This window comes from Aptenodytes patagonicus, chromosome 5, assembly GCF_965638725.1.
Source record: "Aptenodytes patagonicus chromosome 5, bAptPat1.pri.cur, whole genome shotgun sequence".
NCBI lineage: Eukaryota > Metazoa > Chordata > Aves > Sphenisciformes > Spheniscidae > Aptenodytes > Aptenodytes patagonicus.
The window spans coordinates 75,813,219-75,830,100 of record NC_134953.1 but is presented as its reverse complement, the minus strand read 5'-3'; the positions used below and the strand labels follow the sequence as shown (position 1 = coordinate 75,830,100).

Here is a 16,882-nt window from a genome sequence, read left to right as displayed (position 1 = left end):
GATCAAATGTTGATTTTAATTTATACAAATAATTTCTATTAAACAGCTTCTATGAATGAGACTATCTGAAATTGAAACCTTGGAAGTGCTTTACAGTAAATGAGGTATTCAGCATCTTATTATTTACTGCTGAAATATGATTAATTATATATTATGCTATTTACTGTGAAAGCTGGATACACTTAAACATAAACTCTCCTAGATATATATGAGCTGCTCAACTTGGATGCTTTTTCATTCTCTTTTTGGCAGCGAATTTCATACATTCTAAGGGAAAACTCGCATCTTTTCTCATTACTGTTGCGTGTCTGAATTCAAATACCTCTCTTACAATGCTGGGTGTGATTTTACTTGCTTTATCGTTGGCATTTCCAATAGTTTGGTGGTGGTGATTTGGAACCTAAATAGTAGAGACATCCCATCTCTAAAGCAATGGCAAAATCATAAGAAAAACTGAGTGTGATACTACAAAATTAGGCCCCTTTTACCCCCTTCGCCCCTCCCTGCCCCTAGGGATGAAGTTGGCTAAGCCACAGCTAGTTTAGTTGGGAAGTTTGTTTACAGTCTTATGCAAGGGGCTTTTATTCTGCATATGTTACAAATAATAGCTTTGGACTAATAGGAAGATCCTAGAAGGTTACTCTGACATCTGTAAGTCATTATTGGAAGTTACATTCCTGGTCAAAGGATCTCTCCAACTCTCCCCTCCTCCCCTTCTCCCAGATCTCTGCTGGAAAAAAAAAGCCAGCCCCTGTATGTTTGAAGAAACTGGTTCTGATATCTCTTATAGTAGCTATGCGGATAATCCTTACGGTCAAAGTCCGATCCCTCTCCTATGTATCAACAGTGGCTTAACTACATGACAACTACTGCGATAGTAGAAAAAACCCTAACCTTTGGGAGAGCAAACTGTCTGGTGAACATACATCTAAATGCTAAAGTTCACAGGCTCTTTAATCTGAAGTGACCTGATTCAGCCACTCTTACTTGTGTCAAATAACGTGTGAATTTTCCCAATAAGCAGAGCTAACAGGACTGGGGCCTCGGCTGAGTAATGCAGTGTCCTACAAGGAACAAAATGCAGCATCCTACAAAATAGTACGTACTTCTTTCTTTGCTTGTTTTGGCCTGAGTCTCATCTTTCTTTGAGTCTTGGTCTTTGGCTAGTATTTGTTTGCTAGTACCACTAGGAGATATGAACTCATGTAAACTGAAATAGTGAGGGGTTCCAACTTGCATCTCTCCAGGCAGATGACCTCATTACGGCTTTAGTCAACATAGCTTAGACACTCAAGCAATTTCATTAACTCTGAGGGGAACAACTTATTAACTTACTGAGAAACACATCAGTAATTGGTTGAACTGGGGCTTGATGAAGATGTGCATTATGGATAAAGTTCCCTAAAAGCTTCACTGACAAAGATGGGTAAGATGATACCCTAAATCAGAGTACCAGAATAGCCCATGCACTGTTCTGGCGTGCAGAACAAACATAAGTTAATACTAAAAGTAGTAAAGTAAAACCACTTTGTAAAAATTGGTTTGGTTTTTTTTTTTGACATGTAGTATACAGAAAAGGGAGAGAGCAACGTACTTAGACATTATAATGAAAATGTTTTGTGAAATTTCTCCAATTAGCTGACAATTGTTGTTAGCTCTTTTGTCAGATCCATAAATCAGATTAAATTGATTTTTGCTAAATTTTTTAAATAGAAAGGAAAAATATTGTAAGTTTAATCTGACCAGTTTTAGTGTATGCAGAAAACATGCGTGGTAGATAAGCGTGAAAGACTTGCAGACAATTTGTATGTGCAATTGGTTTCTTCTCTTTTGATATATGCTAACATTAAAATCAAAGTTATAGCACATTTCTACATTATATAGTTGGCCAAAATATAATTTAAAAAATTACAAATAATTTTGAAAGCTTCCAAAATAATTCTTATTCTTTTGAACATGTTACAAGGACTGTAAGAAAGCAGAAAAAGGGGCAAACTAAAAAAAGATTGCTCACATTTACATAGCTAAATTAACAGTGGGCTTGTATAATGCTTTCCTTTCTAGTGTGTGATAAGCCCCGTGTGCAATATCTGTATTTGTTAGCAGATGGAAGATGGGAGCAGAGGGAGGTGTTTCTCATTTAAATGGATCTACTTTTTTTTTTTTTTTTTTTAATAATAACCAAGACATAATGTGTCCTTTTACTGTGCTTGGCTATATGTACTTTGTTGCTTAAAATTGCCCTGAGCGTATTAATGGTATAGCACAGCATTCACATAATATAATTTGTGGTGGGTGTGGGAGTGAAGACCTTGTAGTTGGGTTTGGGAATATCTACCATGGGAAATCTCTTATGAAATAACTGTTACTTCGCGCAGTGTGGTCCATTCCAAATGCTAACCATTTACTCTTCAGATATTTCTCATGAGCCTTGCAGATAAGAGATCTCTCTAGGGATTGAGTTAGCTGCGTTCAGAAAACTAAGCTCTCGCCAGAGATGGGGAAATCACCCCACCATTCTTTCAATTTGGTGCTAGAATATTAACGAGGGGAGCATTAGTCTCCGGAGCTTCCCCCCACCCTTTAACACATCAGATTCATATTAGCAATATTTATTATCTAGAAGGGTGACTCAGTGTCAGCTGTTTTCATTTTTGCTTATAGCACCCTGGAGAAAAATGTATATCTAAGTAACAATTTACATTTTCATTTCTGTATTTTATTGCAGTGGAGCTGGTCACAATACCATAGTAACAGCTGCTTTGCAGATTCACTTTTGACAGCATTTGATTCTTTGCCATAGTGGAGGTGGTTAAAAGGCTTGCTCGTGGTAAGAACGGGTAAACCTGCAATTCTGAATAATTAAGTGCTATTATTTTGTTGAAAGAACTTAAGCAGGAAACATTTATCTTTAAATAAAGAAAGCCAAATATTTACAAAAATAAGGAAAAAAATATTCACTGCGTTATTTTGCTTCAGGACTTGCTTCATGCATAATGTGTATGCATGTTAGATTCAACAGCATGTGCAATGTGTAAAGACAATTTTACAACTTCTACAGCTGTTCACCACATGTGTGGCTGCACGGGGAAAATAAGTATGAGCTAAGAATGCTCCCCAGCTTATGCCCCTATGAGAGATGTATATGGTTACAGTAAAAAATGTACATAGGCGTTGTTAATAAAATGCTAATAGTTACCAGTGACTAAGTTTTGAGTAGTACAACAAACCTGTATTTCAAAAACTACATGTAGAACAAGAAAATTCAACTAAACTGCTAAATGTGTTGGTTTGGACTCTTTTTTTTTTTACCCACGGAAATTCAACAAATACACAAAACCCAACATGGGCTTTAGTTTTACTACTTAGGATAGGAATTACTCTCAAACATTAACTGCACTTCTTGTAATTAGAAAAGAGAGCAGCCCAGTCATATGTTTTGTCTGGCTTTTGCTAACTTGACCTAACAGATGCTAACTTAGCCTTTCTGCTGGAGGGATGGTTTCATTTGTTGCCATCACACCTTTTTTAGATAAAAGGTGAAAGAAAGTATGTTGCGTCAGAGAAACCACTCTTGGTTTTGGTTAAAGAGGAAAAAAAAAAAAGTGTTCTCATACCTATGCTCAATAAGTCTGTTTTATCATGAATGTATGTGGGATTTATTATGCAGCTGTTAAGAAATTACCTGTGTAATCCCTTCTGCATTAAAGAGAATTTGCTACCTTTTATATTTCTAACACTGAAACTTTGGACCCAAACAATTCAGCTCCTTTCTCTTCAGGGATCTGAATTCCATCCCATACAATGAAATAGGACTGTGGTTGAATATTTTTACTTTGAAGAAGTAAAAGCATTTAAGAAATAAAGGTAAGCACAAGGCAGTATCTCCTTTGGTATATCTGCCTCACACATACATGTATGGATATGTAAGGTTCCAAGTGTAATGGAAGTCATTTGTGTTTTGTTTGAGAGGAGAAAGAGGACTGGAGAGAAGGATTCTACAATCCCTTCATGGACAGTCAGTGAAATTCTCCCTAGCAGAGGGCCAGTACAAAGCCTGGACACCACATGGAGTCAAAATAGGAATAAAGAAGGGCAGAGCAGTACATGAAAGCTGTTTCTCTGCATTGGCATAGACTTCAACCCTTAGAAGCAGATCTAAAAATGTTTTGTGAATTTGAATTCACTTTGAGTGTGAACATCTTAGAATAGTATCAGATGCATCTATTTGGCAGGCAGCAAGTGTTAGCGCTGTCAGTGCCCTGCAGTATCTTGTCTGTAAGTTTCTCTGGCCCATGTGGGTCCCTGTAGAGCAGTTAGATTAAAATTGTGTCCTGTGAGGTGTTTGGGATATGCCTACTTCAGCATTTTAGGTTGGATCAGGAGCGGGCTTTGGAAATGAACCTCCTGGTCATTCCCATATGTGGGGCTTTGGTTTGCAAGATGGTTTGCAGTCTCAGAGTACACAAATGGGATTCCTCCTGGGTGAGATCTTGTGACCCAGGACCTAACATGCTCCAACAACTAATGGACATGCAGTCCACACTGGAATTGGTTGGAAATAACTCCCCGTGAACTGTGTGTAGTGTCAACATCGGACCCTCAACACATATGGTTTTGTTCTGTAGACCCCTTCCTATTGTACTGTCCTAGTTGTTAATAGAGAGAGACCCACGGTCTGATCATTAACGTCTTGCTCTTTTTTAAAATGATTATGGGAACCTGTTCTTGTATCTCCTATTCCTTCTGGAGTTAATTACTGTTCATTAACAAAGTGGTTGGTCTATTTCATGGGAGAAACAGGATGAGGCAGATGGAGGCCAGCCAATGTTCTTTAGCATGAGGCCTTTCTCACCCTCATAGTGATAGTTTTGTGGCTCACACATTAGGAACAATATTCAATGTAGTTAACTATTCTGTTTCTGTTTGCCTCTTGATATCAAAATATCTTGATGTCTAAATACATAGATATCTAAGTAACATGAATAAATGTGTTCTCTTTATCTGTGAGATAACACAGAGCTCTCTGGTTTATAGATTTTTCCTGTCTGTTTACTTGGATGTATCAGTATATTTCCTACAGTAGGTAAGTGTTATCCTTCCATGTTTTAAAAAGAGTATGTTGTGTAGAAATGGTTTGCGGTTTTTTGCTTTTCTTCTCCCCCCCACCCCAGGCAATTGAATGAAACAAATGAAGTATCAAAAAGAAAATGCAAGCACATAATGTTTCTTTCTTAGTAATTTTGGTCTCTTACACCCTATGCCAGTCGAATTTTTTTAGGTACATTTTGGCTAGTTCAGAAAACCATGGCTTTTTCAGTATGAGCTTTGAAACCTCCTGTAGATCTATATTGCTATGGTAGACACCTACCATGCCAGCCTGTAAATACCTCAGATAAAAGATTTTGGTACAGATGGAACTCCCAGTCCTTGAGATAAAATTAATCCTTAAGGCAACAGCAAAATTGAAAGACCTGAATAGCAAATTTACTGGATAGATAAACTTATGATCTCCGCTAAAAGTATAGCTTGCCTTTGATTGTTTCTTTTTGTCTATGGTTTTCAACAGCATTGAGTGTAGAATTTTGTTGTCTGTCTGATAAACTTCAGATGGTTCAACAGATGCACAGCTCACACGTGGTGAGTGTGAGCAACCTGTTTTGTACAAAAGGTTCTTGGCCCCGTGATATAGCGGGGCCTGGATTGTCCCTGCTTTTAAGCAATTTCCACGTGATAACACTGGGGGCACTGGCTCTGACGAACTTAGTTTGCTGATGTCCTTCAGCTCATTATCGCCTTCATATTTAACATGGCCAGTTCTGTGGAACAAATAATTCAGCAATACGTAAAATTCTTGTTAAATTGCGCAAGGCAGGGAATGTTGGTGGGTTACAAGAAGCAGCTGTGAGAATTACCAAGGCTTGTGTTTGGGCCCTTAGTGGGGAATATTAATGAAAATACAGCTAGTTGAATATACTCTGGACTGCTTGTGAACTGGTATTTCACATTTTTTTGTCTTTGGATCTGTGCTATGATTGGTGTTGTCGGTCAGTTTGTTTCAAGGTGCTTTCAACTGCTTTCAACTTATCTGGGTGGACTTCTGTGTTGAAAGATTGTCTTTCTCCACAAGCCCCGTTCTCACCAGTGCAATCAAGAGACCCAAGAATTGGAAAGACCAATCTTTTCTCTCAAGGTTTTGTAAAGGAGCAGATAAGAGGTTGGGTTGTTTTTCTTCCTCTCTCTCTTTTCTCAAGACCTCTCCTGATCTTTTGTGTATATGCGAAGGAGAAAGAAACTTGTATTTGGCTTTTTTAATGTGCGAGTGGCAACAAAGAATGGATTTTGAGAGCAATTCACACACGTCTGCACTAAATAATTGATACTTTATGAATCGATGTATGACATGAAAGTCTTCCAGCAGCAAATTATGTGTCAAACTTAATTGTAAACCCTTCAAATATTATATGTATGCACTTGCCTTACATCTCTACTCAGGTTCAATGAAGGACAGTTAAGATTGATAGGTCACATTCCCTGGCACATGTGTTACTGTAATTCCAAGGACGATGAACTAACACGTGGGAAAACCAAACAAATATCCAACATAAGGCATTAATCAGTAGCAGTCTAAAGCAACATAAGGAATGTAACGTATTACAGATCATTTGGAGGGATGAAATTGAGATCCAACGCTTGCAAAAAGACTCTAATTCTTATACGCGTGCACAAAGGCAAAAGAATACGTCCTCTGAAATAGTTAACACTGCACACTATATGTGAAGGAAAAACTTTCACATTAATTCATAATGCTAGCTAGATCTAAACTGAAAGTCACATAGTAAAGTATAAAATTAAGCATTTTTACACATTTCTTTTGTAGTAATATTGGTAATTTCCGTTGCAAAAGAAAAATAAAGGTGTGTTCTCCAGGAGCAGTTCTGAACCTGGCATGGAGCAGCAGTGCCGAATTCCTTCCTCAAACTTTTGGAGTTCAAACAAGAAATAAATTGCAGCCTGGGCAATACGTTACTCGGTGATTCCCAGATCCAGAAATTTTGCCACAGGTTGGTATTTAAGTTCGTATAGCTAGTAGGTTTAAATGGGTGACTCCTCCTTGTGGGGGAGCAATTTTGGAAACAAACTGTATACTAAAGAGGGACTCATTTTATGGTTCCACTTTAAAATGTGATTGCCTAAATCAGCCTCCAAAAATACCATACTGTTTCACCTTATAAACGTCTCATGACTGCCTCATCCTCAAGCCCCTTTGCAAACAGACTGATAACAAAATGGTAGCTTTATTTAATAAAATAAGGACTTGCAACTCCTGTTTTTTGGTTGGTTGGGTTTTTTGTTTTGGTTTTTTTTTTGGTTGGTTGGTTTTTTTTTTTTTTTTTCATTTGGTTGGGTTTTTTTTTGTAATTTCACTGGGATTTATAGCTAGATTCTGAACATCTAGCCAATTTATTTTGGGACAGACATATAGCTTAAGCAGTATTATTTCAGGCATTTTTACTGTGCTGGATGAAATTTACTTTATGAAAGATAATGACTATGTATCTAGCTGCTTGATTTTTGGCTCTGCTTCATCTGTGAGGCAGGCTGTACTTGAATCTCCTTCCATTTCTGTGTCGTGACCCAGTGGATTGTGTCCTTGCAATCAAATCAGATTGGGAAGGGAAGAAAAAGAGAGAAACAAATCAACAAAAGATCAAAAGGGCTAAAAGAAAATATCCAAGCCACATAACTGAGACAGTGTGTTAAACTTCAATGCTCAATTACTTTGCCTTGCATTCCTTTCTTCATTTACCTTTGCTAATTGAAGTCGTTAGCTCTCTATGCAGCAGCTTTGTCTTGATGTTTTTCAGTAAAACATTTGGCATCCTGTGTGGTGATATATAAATAAAAAATAATAAAGTAATTAGGCCATTGCATACATGAGAAGATTTTAGCCTGTGATACTTACATCTTGGCTGCAAAGAATCCCACCCATAATATGGTCTTGAAACCACAAGCACGCAGTATAAAGTTCAAAACAGAATACAGCAGTTTGGGACCTGATCCTGCAAACCACATGTGCAATTTTAGTCATGTGTATAATTCCATATTTTAAGTATTAACAAGGGTGAATATGAGTTATTTAATATGTGGGCTTGAATCTGAAAGTATGTGTATGTTATTTATTAATATTTTTTTATATGACTAAGTTCTAGGTTTGTTATGATCAAACGTAAAGAGAATTGTCCAGAACTGAGGAGTTTAAAGTCACCTATTGACTTCTGCCTATTTGATTAGATTTTGGATGGGGCTTTAAACAGACAACATGCAATATGAGGAATGGGATCCAGCCAGAAAGAAGTGACTGAGCAGTGAAGGTATGCTAGTTTCACATTTTTCTTGTTTGATCTGTTGTTGATTTTCCCCTTCTCTCATACAATCTCTGTTTCTTTCCTCCCTCTTCTGGTCTGTTGTGTTTGCACTTGTGAGGTTGAGGGCCTGTAAACATCTTATCAGAAAAATGTTGGCCGGAGGGTAAGGGGCATATCAGAGTCAGTAAAAGAGGAGTGCTGGGTATAGGGGAGCTTGTGCAAGGCATGCAGGTAAGAATAGGAGGCACAAAGGGGATGGTTAGTCAGGCTGGAGGGTTTTGGTCTTTTTCCTTCCCTTTTTTTAACCTGAAATCTTTAAGAATGTGTTATTTGAATTGGATACGTAGCATCAGTTTTGAGTTCAAAACCCATGGTACCTTCCAGGATTGGGCCGTATATGACTTGTCTGTGTTTGGAATTAATCCAGATTTGCTGCTGCACTTGAAATTCATTCCCTGCCTTAATCCAAAGTAACTTTCAAGTGTAAACAAGCCTAACAGTTCAACACTAACATTTCATTACCTTTGGCAAAAGTTTTAGGTGTTCAAGGAATGCAGGATCATTCAGTAAGGAATGTAGAATTTTACCTCATTAGTTTGTATTAATGAGTTATTTCCTAAGAAGCTTTTAATGGCTTGATTTTATTAACTGAACCTTCATATTAAAGGTTGTATGGGTAGAGTCATATAACTGGAACGATGGAGTTACTGCAGCATAACAACCCATACCTAGTCAGCAACCTATGGTTAAGGCTTTTAGACTTCTCCTTTCCCTGCCTCCAGCTGCATGATGAAACACTTCAGCTTAAATCACAAAGTTAACTTTAAATAATGACGTTTTACCTCGGAGAGGGACAGAATGGCTGACCTGAGCAATAAGCGCACTCATCTGAACATACTCCTTGTGCTTGACCCCAGTTCCAAACCAGTCTTATGTACAGGATATCCTTGCAGGATGCTTATTCATCCATTCCTTTTTTTGAAATTTAGTGAATTAGGATATTTACTCTTTTCTGGACTTTCAAAACTACCAATGCTGCTTTAGCATTTCAAGAGCATGGCTGCTGGCCTGTTTTCTGGATCCAAGGTTACAGAACCTGTGTTGACTTAATGTAGAACACGATCTATAAATTTAAAAGCAAACAGTCAAATAGTTCTTAGAACAGTGTGGTCCTTCCTATCTTTGATTTTTTTTTTTTTTTAATTTTTTTTTTTAATGCTATGGTGGCTGGGACAATCTTTTAGCCTTGAAAAGATTCTAGACGCTGTATGAAGTAAGACAGAGTTTTGTGAGAATTAGCCCTTACTAATGTCTGAGAATAATTTCTGTGATCTTGAAATACTTTATGGCAAGAAAAGATTTTCATACTAAGTTGCTCATTTATGGAAGTCTCTGCTTTCAGGATCAGAACCTCCAAGTCAATTTGAGAATAAACATTTTGTAGAGCTATTGTACCCTCCATTTCTTTTGGTGGGTGAAGTACTTTTAAATAGTGCTATAAATAGGCAAGTGATCATCAAATGCCTACATCCTGCAGCAACTATTTAAAGCCCACTTCTACTTGTGGCAGTGGATTCATCATAAGTATATGTTCATTAGCAGGAAGTATATTCAGTGCTGTACCAACTACAGCACGTAGTCCCTAGCTCCATGTTTCGTCCCAAAGCCCCAGTCTAGCATCATTACAGAAGGCAGAGAGGATTCTGTGTTTCTTAAACCTGTGGAAATTACCCAGGCAATAATGTTTTTCGTACGGTAAGGTTTTGAGAACAGGTGAACTCTAATTCTGTTTTTCAACTCCGACATCTTAAAAAATGTTAGTTTATGTGAAATTTGATTTCACGAGAAGTTGAACGCTGTGGCTTTGGTTCAATAAATCAGCATTAGTTAACTATAAATAACACTGTATGATCTTCACTAGCGTCTGCTTAAGATTATGTGCTTGAAGTTACTTGTTGAACCAGTGGTAAATGTGCTAAGCTGAGCTCCTTGCTGGTTATCCAGTATGTTGGGCACTCAAGAACCTGGCTGATGCCAAGGCCGTTAGGCTCATGTAAACCCAGAGTAACATGGGATGTGTCTGTACCTTATAACAGAGCGTGATGTGAAGACCTTTGGCTTAGGGCTGATGAAGGCTGGTATATGTATGCTGCTTATTACTGTGCTTATCGCTGTACTAAAATAATATAGACTGGTATCCAAATTAATAAGCCCTGTCCTTGGGAAGGATTAGTTAGTTCAGGCTGGATGCCATTTTAATGGATTGATACTGCTTCTGGCTTGAGTGACGTGAACTCAGCTGACTCTTCAGCGCAGGTTAGAGCTTTATGACCAGAATGTGAAGTTAGTAATTGAAGCTGGCCGTTAATTTTGTGCGAGTAGTAAATGACTAATTGTTATCCACAGAAGTATCCCTACTCAATTTCATGAGCCTGTGCAAAATAAAAGCGTTGGTGCTAATGACTCAGAATTGATACTGTCTTAAAAAAAAAAAAAAAAGGAAAGGAGAAAAAAAAGAAATTAAAACTGCCAAGTGATGTTAATAGTTTTAAGTTGGTGCATAGTTTTTAAGATAAGAATTGACATTTACTTAGGCTTAATTCTGTAGCACTCTGAAAACCTCTAAACCTCTTGCAGAAGTGAACTGTCACAGCTTTCATGCCTCTTAGTGAGGATAATACATTACACTGCTGGACTGGGCCGATGTCTGCTAAGTGAAATAATCCTGCCTTGGACAAGAAGTTAATTACTAGATCAGCAAATAGTTACGAAGTAAGTAAAAATGTAAATTATGTACATAATTGTGTTCCACAGCTGCAAAGATTGAACACTACAGCTAAGATTACAGGAATTTTCCTTGGTTTTAATAGGAAATTAGGTGTTTTCTGTTTATTCTGCCATGAAATGTAAAAAAAAAAAAAAAAAAAAAAAAAAAAGAAATCGGCAAAGCCAACTGTGTATCATTATGTTCCTGGGTGAGCCGGCCCATGCACCTAATTGTACTTTTACGTGGCAATTTTTCACGTCTTCAGTCCTTGAACTTCATACACCTCAACTCTCATCTGAGTTACATATTAGTTTATAACTAAAAATCAGTGTTAAGCAGGTCTTGGAAAGTCTTAAACTTTTTCAGACAGCAGGGGAAGCAGTGTAAAGTCTTGCCCTATGGTCAAAGATGCTCAGTACCTAACAGAGTTGGCTCCAAGGACAAGAATCAGTTCTTAACCAACATCAGTGAAAATGGTGAAAATAATTTGGCTGGGGTCAGACCTGTGCACAAAAAATTTGATTTTGCCAAGACTTGTGCACGCGTTTGACTTCACACACCTGAACAGCTCTCATGGCTGCTCATTTGGGTGAACCTAATCTGTTTAATTTAATCTTTGCGGGATTGGGACCTAAATGAGTATTTAAAATAAAAATAATTGGTTTGCTTAAGTTTCAATCCCATTTTTAATCAGCGGTTTGGAATTTCAGCTAGCGGAAATATAGTAGACACACAATATGCACTGAAATACATATGTTGCATTTAGTGCTGTAGAATATTAATTTTCTTCTTTGTTGAAGGGAGTTCCCCCACCTCCACATCTCTCTTGCAAAGATTTTGCATCCTACGTATAGACTGAGAGTGATAAGAGAGGAGTGTGTCATGCTCCAACATGCGCAACTTTTCAAACACTAAAAATAAATCAAAAATTGTGTAAGTGCGCTTAGGCTGCCAACGAGCAGTCTGAACTTGTATTTTACTTGTTTCTGCAGGTTTTATAAGCCTGTTCACCAAAATATTTAACGTAGACTAAATGCTTATTATAGCAACCTTTGATTTACTTGCTAGAGGTCTCTTATATACAGATAACGTAGCAGTTTTGAGGCCTAGTCTTTGGGGGGTGCTCAGCACTTCCCAGGGCCCAGCCACTTACCGATGTACGGTACGTGCAGCGGAACTGTATGAGCAAGGCTCGTCCAAATAGGTAGAGATCAGAAGTAAGCGTAAGTGGCAATGGATTGTTCTAGGTTGCAAACTGGCGTTTCAGGAGTGGCTAAATTGTGCCTGAACTCTCTTAACACACCTCTTGGACAGATGTAGGAACTCAGCATTGAGGATTCGGGGACAAACAGCCTGATTGTTAATGAAGTCAAACAGCACTATAAAAAAATTGACACCCCCCCCACCCCAGTATGAAAGCAGATTAAACTAGTGAAATTTTCTCGAAACATTCTGAAACTCCTCTGCGTTTCTCTGTATCTCTGCATGGTCTCCATGCCTGTACAGGAGCGTTTGCTTATTTGGATAATAATAGGATTAGGGCTCAATTTTGTGATGGGAGCTTTGCTGTATCAGTGTTTGCAAAGTGTCAGCAGTGCTAAGAATTACCATGACTTTTAAGGGATATATAGGTAACGAGAGCAGTAGAGCAGCACAAACCTGTCCTTGGAGTCTTCAGAGACTGTGTCAGAAACTAATTCTCCGCTCGTACTTGCTGAAGGAGAAAATTGTTGTCGAGCTGGGCCACGGGCGGAAAGGCCTCACCCACGGTGCAGCTCCCTTAATGATTGCTCACTCCAACGTTCAACAGTCCTGACGTTGTTGAAAGCGGAGTTTTGATGAACTTAAAAGTGTATTCTGTGCTGAACAACACTTTCTGTTATTTTCTATCACGAAGTACTAAACCCCGAATGATCTGGACTACTTTGCTCGGTGTGTACAATGTCAACCGTGTGGTGTTGACTGAAACTCGTTCTGACTTTGGCTTTTAGATGGTGTTAGCGTGCTTCCCGGGGTGACGGCCCCAAGGGGACGGCCCCAGCCTTGCTGCCTCCCCCCGCTCTCTGGGGGCCGCTTGCAACGGCCGTGGTGGGAGCAGAACCGCACTCGGGAGGTCTTCAACGTCCCCCCAGGGGACTGCACCGTAGTATTACGTAGGCGCTGAGGTTATGGTTCATACCGCATCGTATATTTAGCATCTGGTCAAATTAATTGACGTGGTATGCCAACTGCTCGACGTCACTTTTTAACGCAGATAACCTACAGCTGTTGCTAATGCAGGCCAGGGGAAGGTGCCGCTGTCCGGGGTTGCCGTGCGCGGGGTCTATCGCCCCTGTGCCCCCTCGCCCCGATTCACGGCTGCGGTTGTTCGAGCCCCCCACGGCTGCCGGCACCGCGCGGGTGCCGCCGCTCCGTGTCTCTCACCGGGCCGACCTTCCCGCTCCCCCCGCGCGCGGGCCGCGCGCTCGGCGGCGGCGGGCGCGGGAGGCCGTCACGGCGCCGGCCCCGCCCCGCGCCCAATGGCGGCGCGGCGCCGCCCGCCCGCCCCGCCCCGCCCCGCCGTGTGCGCGGCGCTGCCGCGCCATGGGGTTACTCGCGGGCTGGGGGCCGGGCGGGCGGCTGCGCGCCTCCTCCTCCTCCGCCTCCTCACCGCCTCCTCCCGCGCACCGCGGGCCGGGCAGTAGTGGCCGGCGCTGGGCGGCCTCGGCGAGGGCTGCCCTCCCGTCCCCTCCCGCCCCGTCCCGTCCCGGCCGGCCGGCGCCGCGGTGCCCATGGCGTAGCCGCGCTGCTGCGCGCCTGCCCCCGCGGGACGCGGCGTGCACAGACCTGCTGCCAGGTAGGTGCGGCGGCCGCGACCCCCGCCCCGTCGGCGGGCGGCCCGGAGGCGCGGGCGCCCCGCGGGGGATGCGCCGGCCCTTGGCGCGCCCCGCGACATGTCACCCTGCGCCGGGCTGAGCGGGGGTGGCGGCGCTGGGCGCGGCGGGAGGGTCCCAAAGGGGGGGCCGCCGGCCTCCGCCGAGCTGCCGCGCTCGGGGGGGCGCGGGACCGGCGAGGGGGTGGGACGGGCAGCGGCCGCGTGTGCGGTGAGGGGCGCTGGAAGCGGCTCGGCGGTCCGGACCGTGCAGGCGTGCGGGCTCCGTGTGAGAATTGGGCGGAGAGCCGTGAGGTGGGCTTCTGGCGAGTGAAAGCTACAGGTGTCACGACGAAAATCGTTTGTGTCGGGCTGGTTGGACCGTGCTGGGCGAGTTACTCGCTGGCACCGAGTGCAGTCCTTCACGGACGCTAACACCACCCCGTGCATATCGGGGTCGTTGGACCCTTAGCGAGGCCAGCTGGGGACTTGGTAACGTGGTAGCAGAGTGTAAATTCAGCGTACGTGAGAGTAATGCAAAGGCCAGTGTCGTGTCACTTCGTTACAATCTCACTGAGGAGTTGCTGACCTGTGGGATTTACCGTTGCGTATTTTGCAGGGGATGCACTGGGGTCGATTCACTGCAGCCTGCTGAGTACATCTCTCCTAGCGATTACAATAATATGCCATGAAAGTTAGATGTAAGTTAAGTGACTTTTTCAACTTTCCCCAGTTTCAGATGCACTTGTAATTCCAAAGTTATCGTCACTGAAGTCAAACGGCCAAATGGGAGATGATACTTCTTGTCTTTTTCAAAAGAAAAGACTTCAGGTATAGCTGTGTGTGTGGTTACGCCTTTTCCACTTGCTGTGGATGTAACCAGATGTAAATCTATTTATCTCGGTTCTATGAAGCTGTCGCTGTTACAATTTAATTGCCATCGTTTATTATTTTCTTAAATGCACGATCATCAGCACAGTCCAGTTTAAACAGAAACCTCTTGATAGGGTTTTTAACCTATTAGAGAGAGACTTGGATGAACGAGTGGCATGATCTTGTTCTAAGAAAGAAATTTTCCTGGTTGGGTCTGTATTTATACCAAACTAAGTATTTACTTACTTTTTTTTTGGATGAGGCCAAACAGGCTGGTATTAGACCCCCTCTGGGGAGAAGACCCAAACTGAGAGAGCCACCTGCTTTTTGACGGCTTGTGGGACCAATTAGGTTTGGCTTACAGTGATCTGGAGCACTGTTGCTATCGTAGTCTCACACGCGGAAGACTTTAAAACTACACATGTAAATACAACTTCTTCCAAAGACAAAATCTATGTATCGCTTCTTGCCAGGAATACTTTATTTCCCTTACGGTCCACATTTTTTCCATGAATGCCAGGGACAACGTGAGTTGGTAGCCGGGTTTTAATTAGCGCTGCACAGGTGTCCTGTCAAAGCATTTCCAACAAGAGCGTTAGCAAAATGTTATGGGAGATGCTTGTTCATTTGAAGAGCTCCCGTTTAACCCGTGAAAGCTTACAGGGCTTGAATTCTAGCTGAGGAGGAGCTGCTCTTGTTAGGACACAGACCTGGGCCGACACCAACTGCTGCAGCCGGTGCTCGGCGTTCCCAGCTAGCTGGGGGAGGAAGGGAGGGACGGGTGTTGGAGGGGGGGCAGGTTGTTGGCTTCCTTCGGTGAAGAGTCCTTTACTCTGAAACTTGCTTCCCCCAATTGTTTGCTATAGTCCAACCTTGTTAAGTTTAAAGTGACACTTCAAATTTTTCTCTTCTAACACGCTTTCTCTCTCTGGGGAGGTCTTGTTCGGTCGTTGATCCTGATGCACGTTTTGTGTGTCCAGAGCCTCATCTAGTCAGAGTATGTAAGTGATATCTACCATGGATGTGATTTCTTTCAAAAAGGAAGTTTCAATTTTTGTTCTCTGGCATGCAAAACATCTTTTAATACCCCAGCATCTTGATGCCTATCTCTAGGAACAGCGTTTTGAAGTTAATTGCTAAACCAGCAGGGGGAACACAAAACTTTCTGTCAGTGAAGTCTCTCTTCCTACCGCAGTTGCAATTTGTTAAAACTTTGGGCCTATACTTTTGTTAGTATCTCTTTAGAAGATGACCCTCAATTTACTTGGGAAAAAACCCCCGCAACCATACATTCGAATAAACAACATTATTTTTGAATGCTTGTTTATTAGTTTGTTCTAGCAGGCATGTCTCCCACTCTTCTGAATGGAATTTTTGTCATATTAGCCAGAACTGAACTTGAAAAAACATTAGAGGTTTATTTAAGTGAAATCTCTCTTTGAAGATGTTTGAGATGAATTAATTAAACCCAAGAAACGATATTTTGAGTAATCCTGTAGTTTTAGATAATGAGCTAGACAAAATATTTTCATAGTAAAACTATTACTGTATCACATTTATGATTGTATATAGAAATCTTGAGAGCTAAAGTTGAGTTGCAAAAAAATTGTATTCTCACAAGAAACTATTCCTAGTATTTAGGGTTTCCATAAGAAAGGCTATTTTTAGATATTCTCTTAGGTTTTAAGAAGTCATTACTAGCTTATTTTTGCAAAGGTCAACTGACACTCCCAGCACGGATCAATAATGATTTTTCTTTTTGATTTGTATTGGCCTAACAACTGATTACATCTTTTGTGCCAGGAATACTGAATGTAAAGGCTGTTGCCAAAGGTGGTTATCTGGATTACTTGCATTGATCCATATTGCTTTCTAGTCTGTGAAGTCTGATGCAGCTAAATGGCAAATACTTAAGGTATGGGTATACAAACAGATTGCTGAATGCGAAGTGAAGATGGGAATTTGCAGCATGTCAGCTATTCCCCGGAAAGAGCCAGGGAGCGGGCTCTTACCCTGCAGTAC

At 41.4% G+C, this 16,882-nt stretch overlaps 1 protein-coding gene across 5 annotated transcripts in view; it reads left to right on the top strand.

Annotated features, from left to right (window-relative positions):
- Positions 1-16,882, top strand: part of TGFBR3 (transforming growth factor beta receptor 3) — a 163,302-nt gene that overhangs the window by 23,598 nt on the left and 122,822 nt on the right. For 3 of the 5 annotated variants that reach the window (XM_076337722.1, XM_076337723.1, XM_076337718.1), the window contains exon 1: positions 13,766-13,972. The exons of 1 other annotated variant lie outside the window; for it this stretch is intronic. The gene's annotated coding sequence lies outside the window, so the exon portion shown is untranslated. Of the gene's footprint in view, positions 1-13,765; positions 13,973-14,624; positions 14,689-16,882 lie in introns of those variants that run through there. One more of the 5 variants, XM_076337719.1, reaches the window with a different exon arrangement.